A 19,929-nucleotide genomic window follows, 5' to 3' on the forward strand; every position below is an offset into this window, starting at 1 on the left:
ACAGGAAGGATGGGCTCCACCTAAACCAGGGTGGAACCAGACAGCTGGCACTAAACCTTAAAAAGGCCGTAGAGCACTTTTTAAACTAAGAGATGGGGGAAAGCCGATTGGTGCGGAGATGCACGTAAATCGGATGGAGACTTCTCTTAGAGGAGAATCCATCGATAGAGATTCTTTAAGCTATAGTCAGAAAGAGAGGAGGGGAGACGACAAACCATAGGCCAGAGCAGACAAACAACCGCATACAGAGGAATCCAATGCATCAGGGAAGGGCAGACAAATAAGCAGTGGCAAATTTTTAAAGTGCTTCTACACAAATGCTAGGAGTCTGACTAATAAGATGGGTGAACTAGAGTACCTCGTATTAAAGGAGGAGATTGACATAATAGGCATCACTGAAACCTGGTGGAATGAGGAAAATCTGTGGGACACAATCATACCGAGATATAAAATATATCGAAAGGATAGAGCAGGCCGGGTGGGTGGTGGAGTGGCACTGTATGTGAAAGATAATGTAGAATCAAATGAAATAAAAATATTAAATGAATCAAAATGTTCCATAGAATCGCTCTGGATAGTAATTCCATGCTCCAATAATAAGAAATTAGCAGTTGGGATATATTACCGACCACCTGACCAGGACAGCGATACTGACATTGAAATGCTGAGGGAGATTAGCGAGGCTACCAAAATAGAGAACTCTATAATAATGGGGGATTTTAATTATCCCCATGTTGACTGGATACGTGTTACCTTAGGAAGAGAAGCAGAGAGAAAATTTCTCAATGGCTTAAATGACTGCTTCTTGGAGCAGCTGGTGCAGGAACCCACCAGGGGAGAGGCAATACTCGATTTAGATCTGATTAGAGTGCTGGATCAGGTCCAGGAGATAACTGTTACAGGACCGACTGGGAATAATGACCATAATTTAATAACATTTAACATGCCTGTGGTGGGAAGAACACCCCAGCAGTCCAACACCCTGGCACTTAATTTCAAAAAGGGGAATTACACAAAAATGAGGAGGTTAGTTAAACAGAAATTAAAAGGCACAATGACTAGAGCCAAATCCCTGCAAGCTGCATGGAAACTTTTTAAAGACACTATAATAGAGGCCCAACTTAAATGTATACCCCAAATTAAAAAACATAGCAAGAGACTGGTAAGTCTAACTTCAGTACCGGGCAAATTAGTCGAAACAATAGTAAAGAATAAATTTGTGAGGCATGTAGAAGAACATAATTTGTTGGACAAAAGTCAACATGGGTTCTGTAAAGGGAAATCATGTCTTACTAATCTATTAGGGTAGATCGACGGAGGCATGTAGATTAGTTTATTCGAAAAAGGGAAATGAAGCCTCGATTAAAATAATCGCGGCTTCATTTAAATTTAAATGGCTGCCGCGCTGAGCCGACAAACAGCTGATCAGCAGCTTGTCGGCAGATCGGGGCAGTCTGGACGCGCCGTGGTCGACAAGGAAGCCTTTGTCGATCAGCGCAGGTAAACCTGGTTTCACGAGGCATACCTGCGCCGATCGACAAAGGCTTCCTTGTCGACCGCGGCACATCCAGACTGCCCCGATCTGCCGACAAACAGCTGATCAGCAGAGCGGGGCAGCCATTTAAATTTAAATGAAGCCGTGATTATTTTAATCGTGGCTTCATTTCCCTATGCCGATCTGTCTAATCTACATGCCTCCGTCGACGGCCATCCCTAGAGAGGGATGGCAAGAGACAAATTGCTTGATCATTGCCTTCGGTCCAGCCTCTTTGGGGCACCTGGTGCTGGTCACTATCGGCAGACAGGCCACTGGGCTAGATGGACCTTTGGTCTGACCCAGTACAGCCATTCTTATGTTCTTACGGCAAACAACCTTTTCACACTCTTTCCCCCAGGTTATCTAGGTAGACACCATCACAAGGCAAACATGGATCCCGTTCAGCAGTAAAGAGCGATGGTCATCACTGCAAACAATTCACAACTTATGTCCAGGGCCTAGCCAGGAGCCGCTAGAGCAAGAAGAACGTGCGGAGGCCATGAACACAGAGGTGAGTGAAACACCTGAGTGGAGATGCTAGCAGCAATCGATTCTTCTGACAGAGAGAAATGCCAGTTCTGGACCCAGGCGACAAGCAGAGACTGGCAGGACTGCAGCTATGGGACAACGACCAGTGGCTGCAAAACTTGTGCATGCATAAGGCGACTTTCATGGAGGTTTCCTTCCCTGAGGTGCAGCAGTGCCAGAATGAGACTGGCTTTGATAGTTGAGAAGCGAGTGGTAATAGCCATGTGGAAGTTAGCAAGGCCAGGCAGCTACCGGTCAGCTGGAAATTAATTCAGAGCGGGGGAATAAGACGGTGGGAGGCTGCTGTGATCCAAGCAGCCAGTGATCCAAGTAGCAACGAAGGACAGTAACTCTGGGAAACATGCAGGCCATAGTGGATGGCTTTGCTGCAATGCAGTTCCCTAATGGTGGTGGGGTGGCAGATGAAACATACATTCCTATCTTGATACCTGGCCACTATCCCAAAGAGCTCATAACTGGGAAGTGGTAGTTCTTGCTGGTGCCATGGGCTTTGGTGGATCACAAAGGCCGTTTCACTGGCATCAATATGGGATGGTCAGGAAAGGAGCATGACATGCGCATCTATAGGAACTTTGGTTTAGTCAGAAAGGTACAAGGTGGAATTTTCTTCCCACCTGGGAATCTTGCATCGGAAGCATTGAAATGCCAATTGTGATTCTTAGAAGCCCAGCCTCCCCTTCTTGCTGTGGCCCCTGAAGCAGTACGCAGGCAGCCTGGACATCAGTAGGAAGCAGCTCAGCTATAGGCCGAGCAAATGCAGAATGGTGGTAGAAAGAGCTTTTGGACGTTTAAAGGGAAGGTTTTGCCGTCTATTGACTGGGTTAGACCTCAGTATAAGCAGCATTCCCATTGTTGTAGCAGCCTCCCGTGAGCTCCCTAAAATTTTATGTCAGGGTAGGAGCATATTAAATGTGCTGACCTGTATATTTTACACAGCCCTGTCCCCGATCTGCCATGCACCACAAGCAATAACCATACTGTTGCTGAGAAATCCGGCCCCTCCCATGCCTGTACAGGCATGTCAGCCGCTCTGTTTGCTGCCTCAAGATCTGCTCCTGGGTCTTGGTTTCACATTCCATGCACGTTATCCTCTCCTCATGCTCCGCGCATCTTCTGCAGCATCGTTCTCCTCTGCCCATTTAACCGCACCCTGCCCATACGGGTGGGTTGCATTTGCTCATGGAATGTCATTCCGTTATGTTTTCGCCTTCAGATCTGTTCTAGCTGAACAGTTGGATGAGCCAGGGGAGTGGGCCTCAAGCTCACTGTTGCATCCTCTCCAAGAAAACAAGGGAAGGGCAGACGCTAGAGAAGACACATTGCAGAATGCAGAAGCTAATCTCTGAGCATAAAAGAACATTTGTCCGACACAACAGGCGTGTGTTAGTTACAAGGCAAAAGGCGTCCTTTAAGCAGGCTCCATGCAGCAGATACAGCACAGAGGTCTTAAGGGAGCTGCTGGACTTGATTTGGTGGTAGGCATGGTAGGGAACAGTCTGGGGCTCGCTCTACTAACTCTGCTTTGAAAACACGGTGGTTGCAGCTCCCATAGCTAGGCAAGGGCCTATGTGTGCAAAGGGGCCCAGAGTGGCATGGAGACAGGGAGGGAGTCTCGTGGCCACCACATGTTCAGGCGCAGGAAAGAGTCTGTTCCCCAGAGCTGAGCCCTGTGAAAGCCCCAAAGCTCGGCTCTCTCACCAACAGGTGGAAGATATCACCTCCCCCACCGAGTCTGTCTAGGGAGACCGAGAATTGTCTTGCAGCTTGGGTGGGAAAACGCCCCCTACAAACATAGTCACCGCTCCAAAATAAACCCACTAACTCATTTCTGTTGTACAGGAAAAAACTCCAGGCCCATGTGGCGACTCTGAGGGAAAGGAGAGCGAAGCTGCTGGGGTTAAAGGAGACCAGTGAGCAGAGAAGCCAGCAGTACCTGGTAGGTGTCTGTTGTTTTTCCCTGGCTGGGAGACGTAGTTGAGACTTAGGATTGTTTATTGTTAGATTTCTCTGTGGCCTTGGTGAAGGTGGGTTTATGTGAGTTTCTCCGTTCTCACGGGATAGTGTGTGCGTGTTGCAAATATTCTCTCCCTTGAAAAAATGGAAGCTGCATTTGAATGAATGAATGAATTTCTATTCACTGTGACGTTCATAAACAACTTCTCCCAAAACACAAGGGTTGTTTCCCAGGAGACTAGGACACAGGCCCTTATGGGATATTGGGAGCAAAGTGTAAAAAAGTCCCCCCCTTGTGATGAAAACATACAGTCAAGTATCCGGCTGTGAAGGATTCAAGGTTTTGCACCCCAGTCAGGGGAGCTGACACCCTTGACAACCCCCTAAGCAAGGTGTTCATGTGTGTGTGTGGGGGGAGGGGCGGAGGCAGCGCCATGTTCCTGGAAGGGGACAGTCCCATATTTAAAAGCTGTTCCCAGTGTTCTGACTTTGTCCCGTATTCCCCCGGAGCGGCCAGCACTCAGCAGGGTTTTGGGGGTTGGAAACCTGCAGCTTGCGGGACACCAGCAGCACACGAGCCAATTTTCTGTGGCCCCTTCCCACCGCAGAGCAGGGAGCTTGTGCTGCAGCTTCCGGCTGGGAAGGGGAAGGGGTGGGAAAGGTGCATGCGAGTCCCTGGGGCTGCCCCTGCCCAGCCTGGGGATGCAATTCCTGGGAGCCAAGGGAAGGCCCCAGCGTGTGCCTCCTCTGTGCATGACTCCCCCCTCTCCCCAGAGGAGGGAAAGCCCTGGTACACGCCTCCTCTGGAGACCCCCCCCCTCCCACCACACCATGCCACTCCAGTTCTCAGCACACCACAGACCTGGGGGAGAGGAGCAGCCACTGCACTTCCAGAACCCCCAGAAGTGGCGCGTGGCTGGACTCCCATCCACCTCACGGGAAGCCGCCACTATCTCCATTGTCACTGGAGGTGGGCAGTGGGACTCCTTGGGGTGGGGGAAATCAGAGGGGGGCCTCCCAAACAGCTCATGAACGACTGTTCGCACCCTCGCAATTTGACCAGTTGGTCACGATTGACGGGTTGGTGACCATCGCCATAGCGACTGGGGGTCAGGCTGGGCTGGGAGTTTGCACAGGAAGCTGGAGGCTGCAGCCCTGTGGGTGTTCAGGTTGGGGTTGGGGTGTCAGAGCATCCAGCATCAGGGGCTCTCTCCTGCTAAAGGGCTCTGCTCAGCCAGGACAGGGCTCCCAGCCAGCCACAGGCAACTCCCCTTCCACTGCCCTGATGCCAGGGTGAGGGGCACAGCCTGTCTGAAAGGGAAGTGTCGGGCCCTGTCACTTGTGGTCTGGGTCCCTCGCCCACAATCCCCATGAGGCAGGGGAGGAGCCAGGGTGCACAGTCCTGAAATGCAGAGTTTGTGTCCTCGTCTCCCTGTGGCTCCCACGGGTGTTTGTTAGCTGGGCCTTAGCCCCGCCCCTTCACCATGAGGCCACGCCCCCTGCTCCTTCTCATCCGCCCTGGGGCCCAGTCCGTCCAACTGCCCTGACTGGCCTGCCCTGGGCTGGGGACACAGGCTAGGGACTGCTCTTGGGTGCTCCAGCCTCTGCCCAGAGCAGGTGGATGGTCCTGGACAGCCCTTGTCCAGCCTGGCTCTGACGTCCATCCCGGGGGGCGTGCGGGGTTCTTTGTGCTTTTCATTTTCACTTTTTCTTCCTGGTTTTAAATGCCTTTTGGGGCGGGGCAGGATCCCTCTTTGTTTTACTTTGGGGGAGACTTTCCAGTTTCCCGTAGTACGATTTCCCTCGTGGGTTTGTTTTTTTCTTCCCTTCCCATCCCACTTCTTTTTTTCCCCATTTCTGCTTCCTGGCCAATCAGTTTCAAAAAGAAAAGAATTTGCAAGGAGAACAGGGGGAGAAATTGTGATTTAAAAGAAAACAAGCCAGATGCTGTGTCTCCGAGGCAGCACTCAAGGCAGCAGGCGTGGGACAGAGCATCTCTAGGCCCAGAGACCGGGGCATGGGTCTGTTCCCAGGCACTTACCCACACGGCTCAGCACGATCACAGCCAAGGCCAGAGAGACGCACCCGGTGCCCAGCGCCACTAGGCAGTGTCGGTACCTGAGGGGAGCAGGCGGGGGAGCTGGAACAGAGGGGTTCAGAGCACAGGGTCAGCAGCTGCCGCAGCAGGATCAGAGCTATGTCACCACTAGTACTGGAGGCAGATCCACAGCTGGTGCCAACCCACCCCACAGAGCTCACAAGCAGCAGGTCAGTGGCACAGAGACTGGTTTTCTGCACTTAAAGGCTCCTCGCCCAATCGCAGGCCGTGTCAATCAGCTGCAGCCCGACTGCCAACCCTGGGACCAGATCCAGCTGCTGGGAGTTACCTGAAGTGCTGCACTGATGTGAGAGAATTTATCCTGATTCACACCCTTGGAAATCCATCCCTGTCAGAGTGCAGGGCACGAGCAAAGTCCGTTCTCATAACAGTGGTGGCCGCACACACCAGCTGGGATCAGGACCCTGTGGTGCCGGGCGCTGCACAGACGCAGCGAGAGACAGTCCCTGCCCCAGCTGGGACACAGAGCCCAAGGTTGGCAGGGGAGGGCCTTGCAGCCAGTACCTTGGTTCTCAGCTGCAGACGAGCTACCCCGCTGGGGGCAGGGGTCCAACCCCATGCCCCTGTCCTTGTGCTGCATCGTCCCCAAGCAGAGCGACAGTCGAGCTGTCTAGGACAGAGGGGGTGGGACAGGGCGGTGATCCTGCTACAGCGGAAGCATCTGCCCTCATACTGCAAAGCACTTGGCTGTCGCACAGAGACAATCAGATACCCAGGTAGGTGGGTGCACATGGGGATGGAGGGATAATTAGATCCTGTCACACACTGGAGCTGGCTAAAAGGAAGTGGGATTCCAACCTCCCTTCCTCCCTTTCACTTGGCTGGGACGGGGGGGGGGGGGGGTGGGATGCAGGAGGGGATGCAGGGTGCTGGCTCCTGGAGGCAGTTCAGGGCTAGGACAGGTGCTTGGGGTACAGGAGGGGGTTCAGGATACAGGAGGGCAAACTGCTGATTCAGAGAGGGGATTCAGGGCAGGGGTTCAGGGCGCTGACAAAGTTTTGATCAGAGCAACGAACATTTCAATGTTTGCCCAATTTGGGGCAAAACCAAATGTTGAAATATTGGAATTACCAGTTGATTTGTTTTCTATCAAAGACACACAGCAGTGAGAGAGAGAGGGAGGTGCACCAAGGGAGACCTAGTGAGAGACTCTGTGAAAGAGAGTTTTGTCCTTGAGGCTACGTCTTCACTGCATTCTTATTTTGGAATAAGCTATTCCGGAGGAGATATTCCAAAATATCTTATTTCAAAATAGCGTGTCTACACTACAGGGAAGCCTCACAATTAGTCCAAGGCAGGCTTCTCTAATGTGGATGCAGTGTCTCGATTTAGACCCCCCCAGGAGGCACTGGGGAATAATTACTTTGAATGGCCCTGGGGAGGAGTTATTTTGAATTAGCAGCAGTGGAGCATCCACACTACCGCTATTCCGAAATAGCTATTTTGGAATCAACGTTATTCTTTATGGAATGAAGTTTACAGACATCAGAATAAGCTGTCTGTTATGTCAAATGTATTTTGATAACGGAATTGCTATGTAGATGCTATATAGGAAGCCTAATCCGAACTACCTAGTCCGTGCCGCATGTAGCCGCGGGCACGGAGTCCGAACTAGCCGGCATTTAAAAATAGCGGCGCCTGGCAAGATGCAAATGAAGCCCCGGAAATTCAAATCCCGGGCTTCATTTGCAACTTCGGTTGCCTACATTAACCACCCTAGTTCGAACTAGGGTGGTAGTGTAGACATACCCTCTGTACCTGGGAGCAAGTCACAGAATTACACTGAGCCTTAGTTTCCCAAATGTAAAATGGAGTTCATGCCTCCTTTCTCTGTACTGTTTGTAACTTTTTTGGGGCAGGGCTTGTCTCTCTATGGCTGTGTCTACATTGGCACCCTTTTCCAGAAAAGGGATGCTAATGAGACCAGTCGGAATTGCAAATGCCCCGGGGATTTAAATTTCCCCCCCGGCATTTGCATGAACATGGCTGCCGCTTTTTTCCAGCTCGGGGCTTTGCCGGAGAAAAGCGCCATCTAGACAGGTATTTTCGGAAAATAAACCCTTTTCCGGAAGATCCCTTATTCCTACTTAAAATCAGGAATAAGGGATTTTCCGGAAAAGGATTTATTTTCCGAAAGATACCTGTCTAGACTGCACTATGCAAATTCCATATCTGATTTTGATTGAATTTCAAAATAGGCTGTTTCGAAATTTGGTGCATCGACACAGCACCAGATTTCAAAATAACACGCTATTTTGAGACATCTCTTAACCCTCATGGAATGAGTGTGACTGGGATGCTGAAATAGCACGCCTGTTGTCTGAAAAATATTTTGAAATAATGGGCAGCTTGTTATGATGTGTGGTAGCTATTTCAGGATACCTCCAGTGTCCCAAAATAGCTGTACAGTGTAGACCTACTCTTATTCCTCGTGAAATGACGGTCACAGGAGTCGGAGCTGTAAGCAGTCCTCTGGCTGCATGTTATTTCAGCATTATCATATATATAGTAGCCCAGTGTCTGAGAGTCTATAACGCTGTAGCGTTACAAACTCGCCTCTGGGGGGTGTTCCAGACTGGTTATAGTAGCTGTAGCGTTACAGACTCACCTCTGGGGGGTGTTCCAGACTGGTTATAGTAGATGTAGCATTACAGACTCACCTCTGGGGGGTGTTCCAGACTGGTTATAGTAGCTGTAGCGTTACAAACTCGCCTCTGGGGGGGTGTTCCAGACTGGTTATAGTAGCTGTAGCGTTACAGACTCACTTCTGGGGGGTGTTCCAGACTGGTTATAGTAGCTGTAGCGTTACAGACTTGCCTCTGGGGGTGTTCCAGACTGCTTATAGTAGCTGTAGTGTTACAGACTTGCCTCTGGAGGGTGTTCCAGACTGGTTATAGTAGCTGTAGCATTACAGACTTGCCTCTGGGGGGTGTTCCAGACTGGTTATAGTAGCTGTAGCATTACAGACTCGCCTCTGGGGGGTGTTCCAGACTGGTTATAGTAGCTGTAGCATTACAGACTTGCCTCTGGGGGGTGTTCCAGACTGGTTATAGTAGCTGTAGCATTACAGACTTGCCTCTGGAGGGTGTTCCAGACTGGTTATAGTAGCTGTAGCATTACAGACTCGCCTCTGGGGGGTGTTCCAGACTGGTTATAGTAGCTGTAGCATTACAGACTTGCCTCTGGGGGGTGTTCCAGACTGGTTATAGTAGCTGTAGCATTACAGACTTGCCTCTGGGGGGTGTTCCAGACTGGTTACAGTAGCTGTAGCATTACAGACTTGCCTCTGGGGGGTGTTCCAGACTGGTTATAGTAGCTGTAGCATTACAGACTTGCCTCTGGGGGCTGTTCCAGACTGGTTATAGTAGCTGTAGCGTTAGAGACTCACCTCTGGGGGGTGTTCCAGACTGGTTATAGTAGCTGTAGCGTTACAAACTCGCCTCTGGGGGGTGTTCCAGACTGGTTATAGTAGCTGTAGCGTTACAGACTCACCTCTGGGGGGTGTTCCAGACTGGTTATAGTAGCTGTAGTGTTACAGACTCACCTCTGGGGGGTGTTCCAGACTGGTTATAGTAGCTGTAGCGTTACAGACTCACCTCTGGGGGGGTGTTCCAGACTGGTTATAGTAGCTGTAGCATTACAGACTTGTCTCTGGGGATGTTCCAGACTGGTTATAGTAGCTGTAGCGTTACAGACTTGCCTCTGGAGGGTGTTCCAGACTGGTTATAGTAGCTGTAGCATTACAGACTTGCCTCTGGGGGGTGTTCCAGACTGGTTATAGTAGCTGTAGCATTACAGACTTGCCTCTGGGGGGTGTTCCAGACTGGTTATAGTAGCTGTAGCGTTACAGACTCACCTCTGGGGGGTGTTCCAGACTGGTTATAGTAGCTGTAGCGTTACAGACTCACCTCTGGGGGGTGTTCCAGACTGGTTATAGTAGCTGTAGCGTTACAGACTCACCTCTGGGGGGTGTTCCAGACTGGTTATAGTAGCTGTAGCGTTACAGACTCACCTCTGGGGGGTGTTCCAGACTGGTTATAGTAGCTGTAGCGTTACAGACTTGCCTCTGGGGGGTGTTCCAGACTGGTTATAGTAGCTGTAGCGTTACAGACTCACCTCTGGGGGGTGTTCCAGACTGGTTATAGTAGCTGTAGCGTTACAAACTCGCCTCTGGGGGGTGTTCCAGACTGGTTATAGTAGCTGTAGCGTTACAGATTCACTTCTGGGGGGTGTTCCAGACTGGTTATAGTAGCTGTAGCGTTACAAACTCGCCTCTGGGGGGTGTTCCAGACTGGTTATAGTAGCTGTAGCGTTACAGACTCACCTCTGGGGGGTGTTCCAGACTGGTTATAGTAGCTGTAGCGTTACAGACTCACTTCTGGGGGGTGTTCCAGACTGGTTATAGTAGCTGTAGCGTTACAGACTCACCTCTGGGGGGTGTTCCAGACTGGTTATAGTAGCTGTAGCATTACAGACTCACTTCTGGGGGATGTTCCAGACTGGTTATAGTAGCTGTAGCATTACAAACTCGCCTCTGGGGGGTGTTCCAGACTGGTTATAGTAGCTGTAGCGTTATAGACTCGCCTCTGGGGGGTGTTCCAGACTGGTTATAGTAGCTGTAGCGTTACAGACTCACCTCTGGGGGGTGTTCCAAACTGGTTATAGTAGCTGTAGCGTTACAGACTCACCTCTTGGGGGTGTTCCAGACTGGTTATAGTAGCTGTAGCGTTACAGACTTGCCCCTGGGGGGTGTTCCAGACTGGTTATAGTAGCTGTAGCGTTACAAACTCGCCTCTGGGGGGTGTTCCAGACTGGTTATAGTAGCTGTAGCGTTACAGACTCACCTCTGGGGGGTGTTCCAGACTGGTTATAGTAGCTGTAGCGTTACAGACTCACCTCTGGGGGGTGTTCCAGACTGGTTATAGTAGCTGTAGCATTACAGACTCACTTCTGGGGGATGTTCCAGACTGGTTATAGTAGCTGTAGCATTACAAACTCGCCTCTGGGGGGTGTTCCAGACTGGTTATAGTAGCTGTAGCGTTATAGACTCGCCTCTGGGGGGTGTTCCAAACTGGTTATAGTAGCTGTAGCGTTACAGACTCACCTCTTGGGGGTGTTCCAGACTGGTTATAGTAGCTGTAGCGTTACAGACTTGCCCCTGGGGGGTGTTCCAGACTGGTTATAGTAGCTGTAGCGTTACAAACTCGCCTCTGGGGGGTGTTCCAGACTGGTTATAGTAGCTGTAGCGTTACAGACTCACCTCTGGGGGGTGTTCCAGACTGGTTATAGTAGCTGTAGCATTACAGACTTGCCTCTGGGGGGTGTTCCAGACTGGTTATAGTAGCTGTAGCGTTACAGACTCACCTCTGGGGGGTGTTCCAGACTGGTTATAGTAGCTGTAGCGTTACAGACTCGCCTCTGGGGGGTGTTCCAGACTGGTTATAGTAGCTGTAGCGTTACAGACTCGCCTCTGGGGGGTGTTCCAGAATGGTTAGAGTAGCTGTAGCGTTACAGACTCGCCTCTGGGGGGTGTTCCAGACTGGTTAGAGTAGCTGTAGCGTTACAGACTCACCTCTGGGGGGTGTTCCAGACTGGTTATAGTAGCTGTAGCGTTACAGACTCGCCTCTGGGGGGTGTTCCAGACTGGTTATAGTAGCTGTAGCGTTACAGACTCCCTTCTGGGGGGTGTTCCAGACTGGTTATAGTAGCTGTAGCGTTACAGACTCACCTCTGGGGGGTGTTCCAGACTGGTTATAGTAGCTGTAGCATTACAAACTCGCCTCTGGGGGGTGTTCCAGACTGGTTATAGTAGCTGTAGCGTTACAGACTCACCTCTGGGGGGTGTTCCAGACTGGTTATAGTAGCCGTAGCGTTACAGACTTGCCTCTGGGGGGTGTTCCAGACTGGTTATAGTAGCTGTAGCGTTACAAACTCGCCTCTGGGGGGTGTTCCAGACTGGTTATAGTAGCTGTAGCGTTACAGACTCACCTCTGGGGGGTGTTCCAGACTGGTTATAGTAGCTGTAGCGTTACAGACTCACCTCTGAGGGGTGTTCCAGACTGGTTATAGTAGCTGTAGCGTTACAGACTCACCTCTGGGGGGTGTTCCAGACTGGTTATAGTAGCTGTAGCGTTACAAACTCGCCTCTGGGGGGTGTTCCAGACTGGTTATAGTAGCTGTAGCGTTACAAACTCGCCTCTGGGGGGTGTTCCAGACTGGTTATAGTAGCTGTAGCGTTACAAACTCGCCTCTGGGGGGTGTTCCAGACTGGTTATAGTAGCTGTAGCGTTACAGACTCACCTCTGGGGGGTGTTCCAGACTGGTTATAGTAGCTGTAGCATTACAGACTCGCCTCTGGGGGGTGTTCCAGACTGGTTATAGTAGCTGTAGCGTTACAGACTTGCCTCTGAGGGGTGTTCCAGACTGGTTATAGTAGCTGTAGCGTTACAAACTCGCCTCTGGGGGGTGTTCCAGACTGGTTATAGTAGCTGTAGCGTTACAAACTCGCCTCTGGGGGGTGTTCCAGACTGGTTATAGTAGCTGTAGCGTTACAGACTCGCCTCTGGGGGGTGTTCCAGACTGGTTATAGTAGCTGTAGCGTTACAGACTCACCTCTGGGGGGTGTTCCAGACTGGTTATAGTAGCTGTAGCATTACAGACTCGCCTCTGGGGGGTGTTCCAGACTGGTTATAGTAGCTGTAGCGTTACAGACTCACCTCTGGGGGGTGTTCCAGACTGGCTATAGTAGCTGTAGCGTTACAGACTCGCCTCTGGGGGGTGTTCCAGACTGGTTATAGTAGCTGTAGCGTTACAGACTCGCCTCTGGGGGGTGTTCCAGACTGGTTAGAGTAGCTGTAGCGTTACAGACTCGCCTCTGGGGGGTGTTCCATACTGGTTATAGTAGCTGTAGCATTACAGACTCGCCTCTGGGGGGTGTTCCAGAGTGGTTATAGTAGCTGTAGCGTTACAAACTCGCCTCTGGGGGGTGTTCCAGACTGGTTATAGTAGCTGTAGCGTTACAGACTCACCTCTGGGGGGTGTTCCAGACTGGTTATAGTAGCTGTAGCATTACAGATTCACTTCTGGGGGGTGTTCCAGACTGGTTATAGTAGCTGTAGCGTTACAGACTCACCTCTGGGGGGTGTTCCAGACTGGTTATAGTAGCTGTAGCGTTACAGACTCACTTCTGGGGGGTGTTCCAGACTGGTTATAGTAGCTGTAGCGTTACAGACTCACCTCTGGGGGGTGTTCCAGACTGGTTATAGTAGCTGTAGCATTACAGACTCACTTCTGGGGGATGTTCCAGACTGGTTATAGTAGCTGTAGCATTACAAACTCGCCTCTGGGGGGTGTTCCAGACTGGTTATAGTAGCTGTAGCATTACAGACTCGCCTCTGGGGGGTGTTCCAGACTGGTTATAGTAGCTGTAGCGTTACAGACTCACCTCTGGGGGGTGTTCCAGACTGGTTATAGTAGCTGTAGCGTTACAGACTCACCTCTGGGGGGTGTTCCAGACTGGTTATAGTAGCTGTAGCATTACAAACTCGCCTCTGGGGGGTGTTCCAGACTGGTTATAGTAGCTGTAGCGTTACAGACTCGCCTCTGGGGGGTGTTCTTGCCTCCCACCATGGTGCTCGGCTGAGTTCTGTGCCGCTCAGCTGGGCTGCGGTGGGGGAGCAAGCAGTGCAAGCGCGGCGGCCCAGATGAGCGGTACAGAAGGCAGCCGAGCGCCACAGCGGGAGGGGAAGTAGGGCGGGGCGGTGATGTACACGGCCCCACCCCCTGGCTGTGTACGTCACTGGGGTAGGGTGTAAAAAAACCCAGACACCCTTGATCGGGGGCGGGAGGGGGGTGGGACTGGCTGGGAGAGGAGCGGGCTGGCTGGGGGGGAAGCAGATATTGGGGGGAGGGGCAGAGGCAGCAGTAGCTGGCCAGGGGAGAATGGAGCTTGGGTGGCTGGTGGGAAGCAAAGCTGGTGGGGGTTGGGGGGTGGGAGTCAGGGGCAGTGAGGCTGGCCATGGGAAATCAGGAGGAGGAACTGGCTGTGGGAGAGGGAATTGGTTTGCGGGGAGCCGGACTCTCCCAGGCGCATGCAGATCCCAGGGTGCTGTCCGCCACACTCATGCATCCCCTACAGAGACAGAGGAGAGCGGAGAGAGAGTGAGAGGCAGGAGGGGGAGAAGAGAAAGAGAGAGACAGAGAGGCTATGTCTAGACTGCAGGCTTCTTTCGAAAGAGCGCGTCTAGACTACAATGCGCGGATCGAAAGATCGATCTGCTATTTCGAAAAAGAGCGTCCAGACTGCCGGACGCTCTTTCGAAATTGAAAGCCACCCGGAACTGCTTCTGCCAGGGCATGGGGGCAGCATTTCCTTCCGGGTGCTGCCTGCCTGCCCTTTGCAGAGACGCGTGGTGAGAGGGACACTCCTGAACACCCGTTGCTCTGCTCCTGCAGCTGCCTTTGCTGTCCCTCGAGGAAGTAAGCAAGGCATTGCAGTGCTGCTTTGGAGTGCTCAGCTTCCTGGGACACCCCAGCAGCTTTTGTTTTTTGAGGTTTTTCTGCTTGCAGACCCTTATTTGTGGCATGGAGCCAGAGCTGCCCCTGGGCAGGCGATGGCCCCACACCACCATACTGCAGCTGTTGCTGCATCTTTGTGAGACAATCATGAGGCTCCTTCCCGAGCTGGACCCAGACCAGAGGGACGAGGGGTTCCCCCGTCCGGCAGCCACACTGCCCTTGCCTCCGAACTTTTTCGTGGACAGGCGTGTTTGGAGGTTTGACACCAGCTCTGACTGGTGGGACCGGCTCGTGATGGAGATCTGGGATGACCAAGACTGGCTACGGAACTTCCGCATGAGAAAGACCACTTTCCAGGAGCTCTGTACCTGGCTCGCCCCTGCTCTGCAACGGCAAGACACCCACCTGCGGCCCGCCATCCCGCTGGAAAAGAGGGTCGCCATTGCCCTCTGGAAGCTGGCAACCCCCGACAGCTACCGCTCCGTGGGACACCAATTTGGCGTGGGCAGGTCTACCGTAGGATCCATCCTGATGGAGGTAAGTCATTGTCTGGGGACAGTCACAGTTTGGGGTGGGGGGAAGGGAGACTGTCAGGAAGGGCCAAGTGGAGTGGGAGTGGGAGGGAGCTCCTCCACTCACCCTGAATTGTTGGGGGGGGGGGGTTCTGAGGAGGGGATTCCCGGGCTGTTTGTTTGAGAGGGAAGGTGGGCGGTGGGTTCTCCTCCTAAGAGATAAGGCACCCCTTCTAACACTTTGTTGTCTGTCTCGTTCTGTAGGTGGTGAGGGCCATCAATTCGGAGCTGCTCAACAGACTTATCTGTCTACTGGATCTGGACAGCGTCATGGCCGGCTTTGCTGCCCTCGGCTTCCCCAATTGCGGAGGAGCGCTCGATGGGACACACATTGCCATCCGTGCACCGCCCCATCGAGCAGCCCAATTCATCAATAGAAAGGGCTACTTTTCTATGGTCCTCCAGGCCCTGGTCGACCATCGTGGACAGTTTTCGGACATTTGTGTTGGGTGGTCAGGGCGGGCACACGATGCCCGCATCTTCAGGAACTCGTACCTCTACCGGAGGCTTCAGGCAGGAACATTTTTCCCCCATTGTCAGTTTGCGGTTGGGGATGTGCACATGCCGGTGTGCATAGTGGCTGATGCCGCCTATCCCCTGATGCCGTGGCTGATGAAGCCCTACACCGGCCACCTGGATGCGAGCAAGGAGCAGTTTAATGCTCGCCTTAACCGGGCTCGCAACCAGGTGGAATGTGCGTTTGGCCGTTTAAAGGGCAGATTCCGGTGCTTGCTCACACGCCTCGACATGGGGGAGACCAACATCCCCGAGGTGGTGGCCGCGTGTTGCGTCCTCCATAACCTCGTGGAGAGGAAAGGGGAGGCCTTCCTACCAGGGTGGGGGAGAGCTGCTGATGCCCAGGAGAGGCTCTTTGCCCAGCCCCGGACAGCTGCCATCCGCCAGGCTCACCGGTCTGCTGTTGGCATCCGGGAGGCCCTCCGGGAGCAATTCTCCAGTGGAGGCCACTGAGTGCACTGAGGGGCTTCTGCCTGGGGACTGGGCCCTGGCCCCCAATAGAAGCTTCCCTCCACAACCCATCTCCTGACCCAGTTTGGACACATCACTTACACCAGGGTGTGTTTCAAAATAAAATGTTCTCTTTACTTATTTATAATTTTGTACATATTATCAAACAATGTGGCAAACATAACAAATTTTTTTTCATTTTTGTTGTTGCCAAACTATATACAATAAACAAACAGTTCCTTTAACCCTTTGTTTGTGCTTTAACTGGGGTGATGGGGGTGATTGAAACCTGGAGGGGGGAAGGGGACTGGAAACCTGGAGGGGGGAAGGGGACTGGAAACCTAGAGGGGGGAAGGGGATCAGGTTGAACGGGGCTTGGCAGATTTCCCTTTCCTGGCTGGGCCTCGTGTTTGGGGTCCTCCCCGGCTACGGGATCGGGTGATGCACCTGTCAGTTGGCTGGCTGCTGGGGGGCTCTTGGGACGTGGAAGCCTGGGGGAGAGGAGGGCCAGGGGGAGAGAGGGGCTGGGGAGCTGGGGGGGCTGGGGGAGAGGGAGGTCCAAGGGGGGAAAGGGATGCTGTTGTGGAAGGGGGGTTTGGTGGGGTGGGGTCATGGGGTGCTGGAGGAGCAGGACCAGGCACAGCAGCAGGCAAGCCGCTGACCTCCCTCAGGGTGGCGTACAGCACCGTGCGCTGCAGGACCAGCTCATTCATGAGCCGATCACACCACCGCTCCTCTGCCTCCGCCCTCTGTAGCAGGATGGCGTTCTGCTCCTGCACAGCCTCGACGTGCTGCCGGAGGATGTCGGCGTAGACACGCCTGTGTCTGCGGCTCCCATGTCTCCGAGGTGGAGATGGAGATGGAGGTGGGGCTGGGGTGCTGCGGCCCTCTTCCACGGCTGGTCCGGCTGTGGAGGAAAAGAAGAAGACACAATCAGTCCTATAAACTGGACTCTGTAGCACTTACAATACTAACAGGATGGTTTATTAGGGGATGAGCTTTCCAGGGCCAGACCCACTTCCTCAGATCAGAGTAACACGGCTACATTTCTATCACAATCAGTCATGTGTGCAACAGCTGTCCAAAAGGGCATGCCCTCTCCCTTGAGACAGGGGAAGCAGACATTCTGAAGGTCACACTGTGTGTGTGTGTGTGTGACCTGGGCATCAGCCTGAGCATGACAGGTTTCCCTTGTGCATCACCCACTGTGCACCCACCCACCTACCTCCCCCCCCCCCCGGGTGTGACACAACCTCACTGTACTCACCTGCTGCTTCCTCTCCCGCGCCAGATGACGCCTGGGAGGCCTCAGAGGTCTGGGTGACTGGCTCCAGGGTGAGGGTCGCCGTCTCCTCGGTGTCCTCCTCCTCTGGGCCCATGTCCCCGTCTCCAGACTGCTGTAGCTCCCGCTCTGGAGCGTCCACCACCGGGTCTGCCAGTCCGGACTGCACGAACCGCCGTGGTGTGCGTGCTTCTGCACTGCCACCCAGGATCTGGTCCAGCTCTGGGTAGTAGGGGCAGTAGTGGGGGGCTGCCCCAGACCGGGAGCTCTCCTCCCTGGCTTTGGCGTAGCCCTGCCGCAGCTCCTTCACTTTGGAGCGCACCTGGTCCTGGGTGCGGGGGTAGTGGCCCTTCTGGGCCAGGGCTTCAGCCATGCGGCCATAAATGTCGGCGTTTCGCCACCGGCTTTTGAGGGCCTGTAAGGTCTCCTCCTCTCCCCACAGCTCCAGCAGGCTCTTGATCTCCGCGCCGGACCAGGATGGTGCCCGGCGCTTGGAGCCCTTGGTTGGGTCCCCAGAAGGCTCGGTGGAAGGGCCAGGACGCTCTTGGGGCTGTGACATGCTGCAGCAAAGTAGCCGTGTGCTCTGGCTCCTTGTCTGCAACAAGTGTCTGTGAGGGTGCCTGTCCCTTTAAGGAATGGCTGCAGCCAGGAACCACAGACGTGCAACCCATGGCCCAGATTGTCCACCAGGGCTTGTTCCTGGAGGCCAATAATTTCGAAAGAAAGGGCTCCCCCCGTCCAGACTCACGTTCTTTTGACGGATCTCCCTCGAAAAAGGCGTTCTTCCTCGTGAAACGAGGTTTACCGCCGTCGAAAGAAAAGCCGCGTTCTTTCGATTTAATTTCAAAAGAACGCGGCTTGAGTCTGGACGCAGGGGAAGTTCTTTCGAAAAAAGGCTACTTTTTTCGAAAGAACCCCTGAGTGTGGACACGGCCAGAGAGGCAGAAGGCGGAGGAGAGCTGGGGGTGGGGGAGGCAGTAGGATGAGGAGAGAGAGAGAGAGAGAGAGACAGAGCGAGAGACCGGAGGCTCAGAAGAGAAGACCGACATGAAGGAGAGACCTGAAAATCCCGTCTTATGCCGGGCTAATTGGCTAGTCATATCTATAGTAGCCCCATGTCTGTGACTGTGTAACGCTGAAATGCTGACTGTTGCCTCTGGGTGGCGAGTTGCCTCCCTGGCTGTTCCCCAGGAGTGCTGCATGGGGAGTGCTGCATGGGGAGCGCTGGGCCCAAACAGCCACTTGCACTTATTCCCCCACGGCGGCCCGGCTGAGCAGCACAGAAGTCAGCCAAGCGCCAAGACAGGAGAGGAAGGGGGGAGGTGGCGTACACGGCCAGGGGGCGGGGCCTGGCTGTGTGCATCACTGCCCCGCCCCCCTTCGTGCCCCCCTTCACCTCCTGCCATGGGGCTCAGCTGACTTCTGCACCGCTCAGCCGGGCCGCTGAGTGGGAGCAAGTGGCGCAAGCGACCGTTTGGGCTCCGCACACCCCATGCAGCTCAGGGAGCGCGGTGCCCAAACGGCCGCTTGCGCCACTTGCTCCCGAATGGGGAGTGCGGAGCCCAAACGGCCATTTGGGCTCCATGGTCCCCCACGTGAGAGGGAGGAGGGGGAGGAGAAGAGAAAGACAGAGACAGAGAGAGAGGCAGGAGGCGGAGGAGAGCTGAGAGTGGGAGGAGGCAGTAGGAGGAGGAGAGAGAGAGAGGGATGAAGAGGAGAGACCCGAAAATCCCATCTTATGACACGCTATTGGCTAGTATTGAAATAAGGGTCTGAAGTGTAGAAATGACGCTGCTGTGTAAACATGCCCCTAGTGCAGAGTTTCTCAAACTGTGGGTCCCAACCCCCTCCCCCACCCCGGGGGGCTTGCGAGCAACTTAGAGGGTGGTTTCAGCAACTGAAAGGGGGGTTGAGAGCAACTTACAGGGAGATCGTAGTATCACAAGTTCGAGAACCCCTGCCCTAGTGGGTTGTTTTAAGCCTATTGAAATAAATGGGAATTGGGCCCTTAAGGCCTAGGTTCCCAAATATATTGCTCTGCCCAGCACCCAAGGGAGTTAGGCACCTGGATACTGTTGAGGAGCTGGGCCGAGGTGCTTTTGAAAACCTCCCTCAGGCATTGCTGCAGTTTTAGGTGCCTAAAATCCTTGAATTATCCCATGATCCTCCCCTGCATCACAGGGAATGTGGGCAAGAGGCAGAGAGGGGAAGTGACAGATGCCAGATAAAGTCCTAAGCAGGCAGGCTGTGCCCCTCACAGGTGGGAGCACTCGAAGGGGAGGGGCACCCATCCCAGCCTGGGAGGAAGTCTGTGAGCAAAGCAATGACTGTAGCAGCAGAGAGACCCAGGCACTCTGACCACCAGCCTGACACCCTCAGGGCTGCAGCCCAGCCCCTCAGCTTCCTGTGCGATCTCACACCCCGCCCATGTCTC

Source organism: Pelodiscus sinensis, unplaced genomic scaffold, assembly GCF_049634645.1.
Source record: "Pelodiscus sinensis isolate JC-2024 unplaced genomic scaffold, ASM4963464v1 ctg39, whole genome shotgun sequence".
NCBI lineage: Eukaryota > Metazoa > Chordata > Testudines > Trionychidae > Pelodiscus > Pelodiscus sinensis.